Below are 10,733 nucleotides of genomic sequence, written 5' to 3' on the forward strand. Positions count from 1 at the left end.
TCATCAAGCGTGTCAGGCACGGTCTGGAGACAATCTATGCCAAGTTTCATGGAGATTGACTTACATATGTGGCCAGTGGAAAATATTTGCCATTTTTGGTATAATCCAATATGGCAGCCGAATACTTGTGCTGACCTTGAAATTTTTAAATGACCTTCAATGGGGCATCCAACAGTGTGATCAGGCATTGGAATTTTGTTTCTAACCAAAACACATGAGATATGAGCCAAAACACATTTTTACAAATTATAGCGCCCCCTATTGGTCAATTTGCACCAAATTTGGTGTGGATCCTTCTGGAGGGGTGTGGCTTTATGTCGTTAAGTTTGGTTGAGATATGTCAAAGGGCTGCCGAGATATGAGCTCACTTCCTGTTTGGCGTCTTCGCCACTAAATTTGATTGGCTGCTGTGCAGTGACAGTTTTATCAATCGCTCCAAAAAATAGACCCTATATGCACCCTAGTCTGAAGATGGTCCAGGTCAATTTTCATGAAAAACGGTCAAAAAATGTAGAAGTAGCATTTTATTCAATTTTAACAAAATCCAAAATGGCGGAAAATCTGCCCAGGCGGAAAATGACGTCATAGGGTGCATTAGAATCGGCTTGGCCCGAGGATTCCAGGGATATCAAGTTTTTGAGGATCGGATGTATGGTTCAAAAGTTATGAGCAAAAATGTATGTCAAACTTTGACCAGTTGGTGGCGCTAGCAAGTTTGAGATGGCAACATGAAATTTACTGAGAAGAATCATGAAACTGTCCAGAATCAGTGTGCTAAATTTCATAACTTTTTACCATACGGTTCTATAGGCTGCCATAGACATCCTATACGGAAGAAAGATGCTTGAAATAATAATAAGAAGAAGAAGAGGAAGAAACCATAGAAACACTAGAGGGCGGCACGGTGGTGTAGTGGTTAGTGCTGTCGCCTCACAGCAAGAAGGTCCGGGTTCGAGCCCCGTGGCCGGCGAGGGCCTTTCTGTGTGGAGTTTGTTCTCCCCATGTCCGCGTGGGTTTCCTCCGGGTGCTCCGGTTTCCCCCACAGTTCAAAGACATGCAGGTTAGGTTAACTGGTGGCTCTAAATTGACCGTAGGTGTGAATGTGAGTGTGAATGGTTGTCTGTGTCTATGTGTCAGCCCTGTGATGACCTGGCGACTTGTCCAGGGTGTACCCCGCCTTTCGCCCGTAGTCAGCTGGGATAGGCTCCAGCTTGCCTGCGACCCTGTAGAAGGATAAAGCGGCTAGAGATAATGAGATGAGATGAGAAACACTAGAGGTGCCTGCAGCTCCGCTGCTTGGCCCCTAATAAAACTTAAGAAGAACAATAGTGTGCTTTTGCAAGCACACTAATTGCAGGCTTAAGGCCACATTTCATTTCAATCATTTATTCAGTATTATTCAGCTACATTTATATCTCTGGCCACTCATTTACTTTTTTCCATACTATGTCCCCCTTTGGTCTGGACTAATAGTTAAAGTGATATCAAAGTCCAGAGGTTCAAACAGTTTTCTTTTTCACAAGCTTGTTGCTGAATAATTACTCTGGTAAATCAAAAACACAGTGTTCCCCCCTTTTTTTTAACAGGTCAATCTGAGCTAAAGTCACAACCAGGCTCTTGTGAATTTATTTTACTTCACACCCACAGTAACTTAATTCCAACCTGATGTAAATCAAAGTTGAACAAATAAGCAGAGGGTTTCTTCAGGTTCATTCAACATCAAGAAAGAAACCTCAGCAGTTTAGAATCACAGACATTAAGAGCAATCTAGCAACCTGAGAAGCTCATAAAAATATTTGTTACTCCCAAAGAAATACGCTTTGCAGCTGGTCTTCTCATCACTCTTCTCAGTTCCAGCCTAAAGTATGTCTCCTCCTATATCTCATGGATTCAGACTGGCTCAAATGAGTGTGCAGTCATAAAGCGGGTGGCACACTGGTTTTCAGGATTTGCAGCTTTAAGCTACACTATTACACTACTATTGTCTTGCTAAACACCTACATTTTTAAGAAACTTTACATCAGAGCTAAAGACCTAATCATGGATAAATATAGAAGGATAAAAATTTGATCAAAATCTATAAAATATGATTTTATGACATGGATAACACAGACATTTTACTTGTGCTGACTTTTGAATGATCATTATTAAACTGTAACTTGTAGATCAGCATGAAAACAACTAACTTGAAGTCAGTATCTTGTAATGACATACTATTCCAGAAGATGTCCTCATATAGCAAGTTTACAGATTAAGCAGCTTATAATTAGCCTTGTTCTCTGCAGGTGTGATCAAACTGCAGGAATTAAAGGCATGGAATAGTTTAAGATAAACATTTTAACAATCCAGTAGAAAAGGTTTGATTTGCTGTTACAAAATCAAAATCAATATTGATTAATAAATTTAAAACATTAAAAAATTGAAAATTTTCAATTTAAATTTCAATTTAAACATTTTACAAATAAATTAAAATTTATTTAAATTTAAATTCAAATTTAATTTTAATTTAATTTATTTAAAATTAATTAAACGAAAATTCAATTGAATTAAATAAAAAATATTGAAATTTAAAAAAAATTAAAATAAATAAATTAAAAAAATTAAATTTAAAATTGATTAAAAAATCTCAAAATCAATATTGATTTTGATTTTCTAACAGCAAATCAAACCTTTTTCCACTGGATTGTTAAAACATTTATCTTAAACAATAGTTTGCATGTTCTCCCCGTGTCCGCGTGGGTTTCCTCCGGGTGCTCCGGTTTCCCCCACAGTCCAAAGACATGCAGGTTAGGTTAACTGGTGACTCTAAATTGACCGTAGGTGTGAATGGTCTGTGTCTATGTGTCAGCCCTGTGATGACCCGCCTTTCGCCCGTAGTCAGCTGGGATAGGCTCCAGCTTGCCTGCGACCCTGTAGAAGGATAAAGCGGCTACAGATAATGAGAATGAGAGAATTCCATGCCTTTAATTCATGCAAGTTTGATCTCACCTGCATAGAACAAGGCTAATTATAAGCTGCTTAATCTCTAAACTTGCTATATGAGGACATGTATATTGCCATATGAGGACACCAACAGAACTGCAACGTCCTTCTGGTTACATCCCAGGAAAACCATAAATAACGAAAAGGCACATTTATTAATTAAAATGGCATAAATTCATCACACATTTTATTTGTAATTAAATTCGCCTTCACCACCCATCTTATTTTTAAATACCAATATATAAAAAGCCTGATAAGAATGTGACTGATTTAGAGCTTCACATATGCATGAAGATGAATTTATTAAATACAGGCCTTGTATCCTTTCCCCCTGTGTGTAACCAGTGGTCCTTGTTACACAGACCATATAATAAACCTCATGATGTTTATACTGCATGGCACAGTTTGAGGAGACAAAACAGCCATATTATGGTGACCTCATTGTGGATGTTTATGTGTAGGGTCGGGATGGAATGGTGGTGCAGTAGTTAGCAATGTCGCCTCACAGCAAGAAGGTTCTGGGTTCAAATCTTGAGGCTGACTTGGGCCTTTCTGTGCAGAGTTTGCATGTTCTCCCCGTGCCTGTGTGGGTTTCTCTGGGTGCTCCAGTTTCCTCCCACACTCCAAAGATATGCGAATTAGGTCAACTGGCTTCTCTAAGTTGCTCATGTGAGTGTGAATGGTTGTTTGTCTCTGTGTTGGCCCTGCAGTAGCTTGGCAACCAGGCATACATGTCAACCTATAAGGAATGTCCGTATTTTATACGGATTTGATTCAATAAACGTAGTATACGGGCGTACAAATAAAGTTATACGGATTCTTTAAAAAAAACTTCAATATTTATTTAGAGCTATAATCAATTCCCATGATGATAAAAGAGCGCATAACATTTACAAATGTACTGTACACCACAGAAAGCACAAACAGACAGTAAAGAGTCTTATGAAATCGCGCGTTATCTTGTGGTAGCGAGACTTCGTTCCACTTTTGATCATGCGCACACCGCATTGCGAGAATCCCGCCAACCGGTAAGTAACATTTTGTTTGAAACGCGTATTTCCACCTGAGCGACTTTCACTAGCGACTGAAAAGATTCTGAATGGGCACTCCGGCAAGATCAACACAGACACTTGCTGTGACATGCAGCCTCGTGAGGTATTGGTGCAGACTGCTAAAAAAGCTGTCATGGAGTACAATTCAGAACATTAGAGTGACGCTTTGTGTTTTTGTCAAACATTGGAGCTTTGTATTCATTCTGAAGGTTTATTGTTATTAATATTGAATAAAAAGTAACTTGGATATATCATTGTTAATTATCATTCAAATTTTAGATAAATTATTTTAATTTGCATCTTATAAGGATTTTATAAGGGAAATACGGATTTTGGAGGTTGGTTATACAGGTTTGATTGACCAAAGGTTGACATGTATGACCAGGGTGTACCCCAAAGCCACCTGGGATTGGCTCCAGCTTCCCCATGACCCTGATGGATAAGCAGTATAGATATTGGATGGATGAATGTATAGGATAAAGATATCTGTAAAGGTATCTGTGGGTGGTGCAGTACGGTAGGTAGCATTGCTCCCTGGGTTTGATCCTGTGCTCAGGTTACTGCCAATGCATAAGGAATTAGTGGAAGCTGATGGTGATCCAATTGCAACTCATTTTGGTCATACATGTTATATGACAGTTTCATAAATCAGATGCAGATTGATGAATAAGACCACATTTTGTCCTAGGCCTGGATGATATACAACATATACACTACTATATGGCCATAGTTAACTAGCTAACTCAACTGGCCTGCACAATGTGCCTACCTCAACCCCATTGAACACCTTTTGAATCAATGAGGACACTGACTGCACCCCAGTCCTCCTTGCCTAACATCAGTTCCTGACCCCATTAATGCTGTTGTGGCTGAAAGAACAAATCCCCACAGCCAAACTTCAAAATCTAGTGGAAACCCTTAACGGAACAGTGGAGGTGATTATAACAACAAAGGGGAACTACATCTGGAATGGGATGTTCAAAAAGTACATACAGTGTCTTGCAAAAGTATTCATCCCCCTTGGTGTTTGTCCTGTTTTGTCGCATTACAAGCTGAAATTAAAATGGATTTTTGGGGGTTCACACCATTTGATTTACACAACATGCGTACCACTTTAAAGGTGCAAATTCTTTTTTTTAATTGTAATGCAACAATAATTAAAATGAAAAAAAAAAACAACCCAGAAATCTGGAGTGTGCATAGGTATTCACCCCCTTTGGTATGAAACTCCTAAAGGCCTCTGCATGCTCTTGCGACAAGGCTTTCGCAGACAGCTTTTCGCAGACAGTTGTAATTTATCGTTGAGCGGGGAGTAATAGGCATGCGCAATGTTATTCACCGCTACAACGCAAGGGGGCGCGAAGTCGCAAAATCGCTAGGAGTAGTTGGTGGGTGTGGTTAGTGGAGTGTTTATCCTCTGGTTACTTATAATGACTAGAACTGGAGTCGTATAGATGTACATACTTCCTCGATCAACCGCTCTTCGTGCTGCTCCATCTTCGCTCATGTTTTTAAAAATGGCGGTCGTGAAAACAAACCAAACCGGGAAAGTACGGAAGCGGAAGTGCATGTACAGCGAATGTAGAGTGGACCAATCAGAGCCCTCTTGTCTGTGACGCTGTCTGCGAGGCTTCTGCGGTGGTCACAATTTTTGGGAGGTGCGCGCAGAGCGTCTGCGAAGGTGGGGGGGCTACGCAGACGCCATCTGCGACACCGTCTGCGAGGACTGTGTTGTCAGCATAAATTGGCCTTAAATAAGAGCTAGTCCAACCAATTCACTTCATAAGTCCCATAATTAGTTGATTAAGATCCACCTGTGTGCAATCAAAGTGTCACATGATCTGTCACATGATGTCTGTATAAATTGACCTGTTCTGGAAGGACCCTGACTCTGCAACACGACTAAACAAGCAACATGAAAACCAAGGCACACTCCAAACAGGTCAGAGGCAAAGTTGTGGAGAAGTATAGATCAGGGTTGGGTTATAAAAAATATCTCAAACTTTGAATCTCCTACAGAGCACCATTAAATCCATTATAGCAAAATGGAAAGAATATGGCACCACTACAAACCTGACAAGAGAAAGCCACCCACCAAAACTCACAGACTGGACAAGAAGGGCATTAATCAGAGATGCGACAAAGACACCAAAGATAACACTGAAGGAACTGCAAAGATCCACAGCAGAGATGGGAGTATCTGTCCATAGGACCACTTTAAGCTGTACACTCCATAGAGTGGTGTTTTATGGAAGAGTGGCCAGAAAAAAGCCATTGCTTCAAGAAAAGAAATAAGAAAACACATTTGAAGTTTGCCCAACAGCATGTGGCAGACTCCCCAAACACATAGAAGAAGATTCTCTGGTCAGATGAAACTAAAATTGAACTTTTTGGCCATCATGGGAAATGCCATGAATGCGAGTGTGAATGGTTGTTTGTCTCTGTGTCAGCCCTGCGATAACCTGGCAACTTGTCCAGGGTGTACCCCTCCTCTCGCCCATAGTCAGCTGGGATAGGATCCAGCTTGCCTGCGACCCTGTAGAACAGGATAAACGGCTACAGATAATGGATGGATGGAAGGGAAATGCCATGTGTGGCACAAACCCAACACTTCCCATAACCCTGAGAACACCATTCCTACAGTGAAGCATGGTGGTGGCAGCATCATGCTGTGGGGATATTTTTCATCTGCAGGGACAGGAAAGTTGGTCAGGACTGAAGGAAAGATGGATGGCACTAAATACAGGGCAATTCTGGAGGAAAACCTGTTTGAGTCAGCCAGAGGCTTGAGACTGGGATGAAGGTTCACATTTCCAGCAGGACAATGATCCGAACCATACTGCTAAAGCTACACTGGAGTGGTTTAAAGGAAAACATTTAAATGTTTTGGAATGGTCTAATCAAAGCCCAGACCTCAATCCAATTGAGAATCTGTGGCATAACTTGAAGATTGCTGTACACCAACGCAACCCATCTAACTTGAAGGAGTTGGAGCAGTTTTGCCTTGAGGAATGGGTAAAAATCCCAGTGTGCTAAGCTAATAGAGACATACCCCAAGAGACTTGCAGCTGGGGGGGAATACCTATGCACACTCCGGATTTCTGTTTTTTCATCTTAATTATTGTTTGTGGCTTAAAAAATAATGAAATTAAACATTTCAACATTAAAAAAATACTATAAACAGCAGTAAGCAAAAATAAATGAAACAAAGTCAATATCTGGTGTGAGACGACCCTTTGCTTAAAAAAAAAAAGTAGTCTCAGGTACAATTGGGGGGGAGGGGTGTTAGACCAAAAATTTTTTTTCTACCCCCTCCAAAATATGGAGATGATCTATCTAAGTATGGAAATACCAATATTTGGCCAACTGAAAAATGCTAACCCCCCTGTACATACCCTCTGAAGTTAATAACCCCTCCAAATGTTGGAAGCATCCCAGAAGAGAACTCAGCCTTCTCTATGTACTCTACTACACCTAGTATCTTCTTAGCTTTTGACCGTGTTGCAACAGAAGCCATTATTTACCTGCAAGAATACAAATAATGACTATTTAATACATTGGGAGATATAATTCAGATATGAATAATTTGTGCATACTGCTTCTTAAAACTAAATTAGTAACCTTAAGTAATGATCCTCTGTGCTTAAAAATAGTTCATATTTGAGGTATTACTGAAGAGTGTGACATTCATCAATAACTTTAAAACTTGCTGAAAAAGAGCAGAATTACCATATGTTTAATTTACTTGAATGTAAGGTTACTTACCACTAAGCTTGTGACCTTAAAATAATGATCATCTGCACTGAAAATGTTGTAGTCGTACCTAGTGGCATACCTGAAGAGGTTCGCATTCATCGATAACTTTAAAACACATTAAAAAAAACAGCATTCTAATATCAAACAGCACTGTAATGTATTTTGTCATATTGTAAGAATGGAAACTTTCAGAGGGTATGTACAGGGGGGTTAGCAAGGTTCAATTTAATAAAATTTGACATTTTCCCACATAGATGGACCATCTCCATATTTCTAGGGGGGTAAAACATGGAAAAGTCACAATCCTTAGGTGGGGTTTACATTAGACCGTATCAGCGGATCATCAGATTAACGTTTTTAAAAATGATTCACGTGCACACAGCAACGCCAATACACGATTCGCGTGCACACAGCAACGCCAATACACGGATACGCTAATCACATGACTAATTAGACGGCACGTAAGTTGAAATGTGTAAATGTGTAATGTGTAAATTTCTCCTCAGCGGCTCGGCTCCGCAGGCATCCTGCGCTCCAAATCACTCCGCCCTGAACAGCGAGTGCCCTCTGGAGGGTGCGCACTCCGGCCCTGTGCAGCTCACAGAGCACGCGAGTGAAGCGCACGAGCAGTGATTCGGGACTGAGCCACTGTGTGTGAGATCTCAGTGCATATCGGGCATGCGCAAGTCACTCACCACTTGCAAGTGGAAGGATGGCAAGCCTAAAGACAATCATAACTACACAATGGGCAGTATTTGCATCAGTATTTGCAGTATTTTCATACTTTTATACTCTTTAATGAAAGGTGATACAAGGCGGAAGTCCGCGTCGTTTTTCAGCAGTCGCGTCACATGACCAACGCCAGCGAATCAGGAAGGTGGATGTCACAGTGACGTTGTCCAATGACGACGTCAGCTAGAGCTCATCACTGCGTTTCCGCGTATCTCAATGTTTACACAGCACCGGATCAAATACGAACTGGATTGAATACGTGGGCCCTGGCGGATTCAAGTTGTTCCGCCTGTGGAGTCGTTTCCCGGCGTTTTAATGTGCACGGACAGTGCATCCGCGATGAAAACGAGACAGATACGGTCTAATGTAAACCCCACCTTAAAATAACAACCCCCCCAGTATAATGAGTGCAGTTTTATGCGGAAATGAGCTGTAGGTTTTACTGAGCATCTTACAGAACCAGCCACAGTGACCCAGTTCTTCTGGACACTTTGACTGTCAGACTCGCTTCTTAATTTTGCCCCAAAACCCAGTCGCCTTCATTATGTTTTCTTTTTTTAATCTGAAAAGTGCTCTCTTATGTAATATACTGCTCAGATACAAAAAAAAAATTCTGTAGCATTTAATTTTGTGCTGGAAAATGAACATTTGAAATTCTAAAATGTTTTTGCACTGACTTGATAACGTAGAAGTCATAAAATAGAAATTTATAACAAAGTTTGTATGAAAAAAAATAGGGTGCCGAAGACTTTTGCACAGTACTGTACTGAGGGAACCCTCCCAAAGGGATCAATAAAGTTTTATCTAATCTATCTAATCTACACCAATCAGCCATTACATTAAAACCAATGACAGGTGAAGTGATTGCAGTGAACATTAACATCTTGTTACAGTGTGACCTGTCAACATGTGGAATATATTCAGCAGCAAGTTGATGTATTGGAAGCAGGCAAAATGGGCAAGCATAAGGATCTGAGTGACTCTGACAAGGCCCAAATTGTGATATTTAGATGACCGGTTTAGAGCCAAAATGGCAGGTCTTGTGGAGTGTTCCTGGTATGCAGTGGTTAGTACCTACCAAACGTGGTCCAAGGAAGGACAACTGGTGAACCAGTGACCAGGTCATGGGCACCCAAAGCTCACTGATGCACATGAGGAGCGAAGGCTAGCCCATCTGGCTCGAGCCAACAGAAAAGCTATTTCAGCTCAAATAGCTTAGCTGAAAAAGTTAATCCTGGCTATGATAGAAAGGTGTAAAGACACACAGGTGAATTGCAGCTTGCTTTGTATGGAGCTGCATTGCAGAGTGCCTATGCTGACCCCTGTACAGCACCAAAAGTGTCTACAATGGGCACATGAACATCAGAACAGGACCATGCAGTGATGGAAGAAGGTGGCCTGGTTGAATGAATCATGTTTCCTTTTATATCATGTGGACAGCCAGGTGTGTGTGTGTGTGTGTGTGTGTGTGTGTGTGTGTGTGTGTGTGTGTGTGTGTGTGTGTGTGCATTGCTTACCTGGGAGTGTGATGCTCTGGGCAATCTTCTGCTGGGAAATCTTGGATTGTGGTATTCATGTGGATGTTACTTTGACATGTACCACCTACTTAAATATTAATGCAAACCAAGTACTGTACTCCACTTCATGCCAGTGGTATTCCCTAATGGCAGTGGCCTCATTCAGCAGGATAATGCACCATGAAATTGTTCATGCAGGGTGTGAGGAACATAAAGAGTTCAAGGTGTTGACTTGGCCTCAAATTCCTCAGATCTCAATTTGATCAATCATCTGTGGGATGTTTGTTGGGACAAACAAGTCTGATCCATGGAGGCCCCACCTTGCAACTTACAGGACTTAAAAGACTCTGCTGCTATCGTGTTGGTGTGACATACCATAGCACAGATTCAGAGGTCTTACGGAATGCATGTCTTGACAGGTTAGCACTGTTCCCTCACAATAAGAAGGTTCTTGGGCCTTTCTGTGCAGACTTTACATGTTCTTTCTAGCCCTTTCCCACCAAATCAGTTCCAGGGCTGGTTCAGGGCCAGTGCTTAGTTTGGAACCGGGTTTTCTGTTTCCACTGACAAAGAACTGGCTCTGGGCCAGAAAAAACGGTTCCAGGGTAGCACCAGCTCTTTGCTGGGCTAGAGGAAAGAACTGCTTATGTCAGCGGGGGGCAGAGTTGTTAAGACCAACAACAATAGCAAGACC

The sequence above is a fragment of the Neoarius graeffei genome, chromosome 11 (genome assembly GCF_027579695.1).
Source record: "Neoarius graeffei isolate fNeoGra1 chromosome 11, fNeoGra1.pri, whole genome shotgun sequence".
Classification (NCBI taxonomy): Eukaryota; Metazoa; Chordata; class Actinopteri; order Siluriformes; family Ariidae; genus Neoarius; species Neoarius graeffei.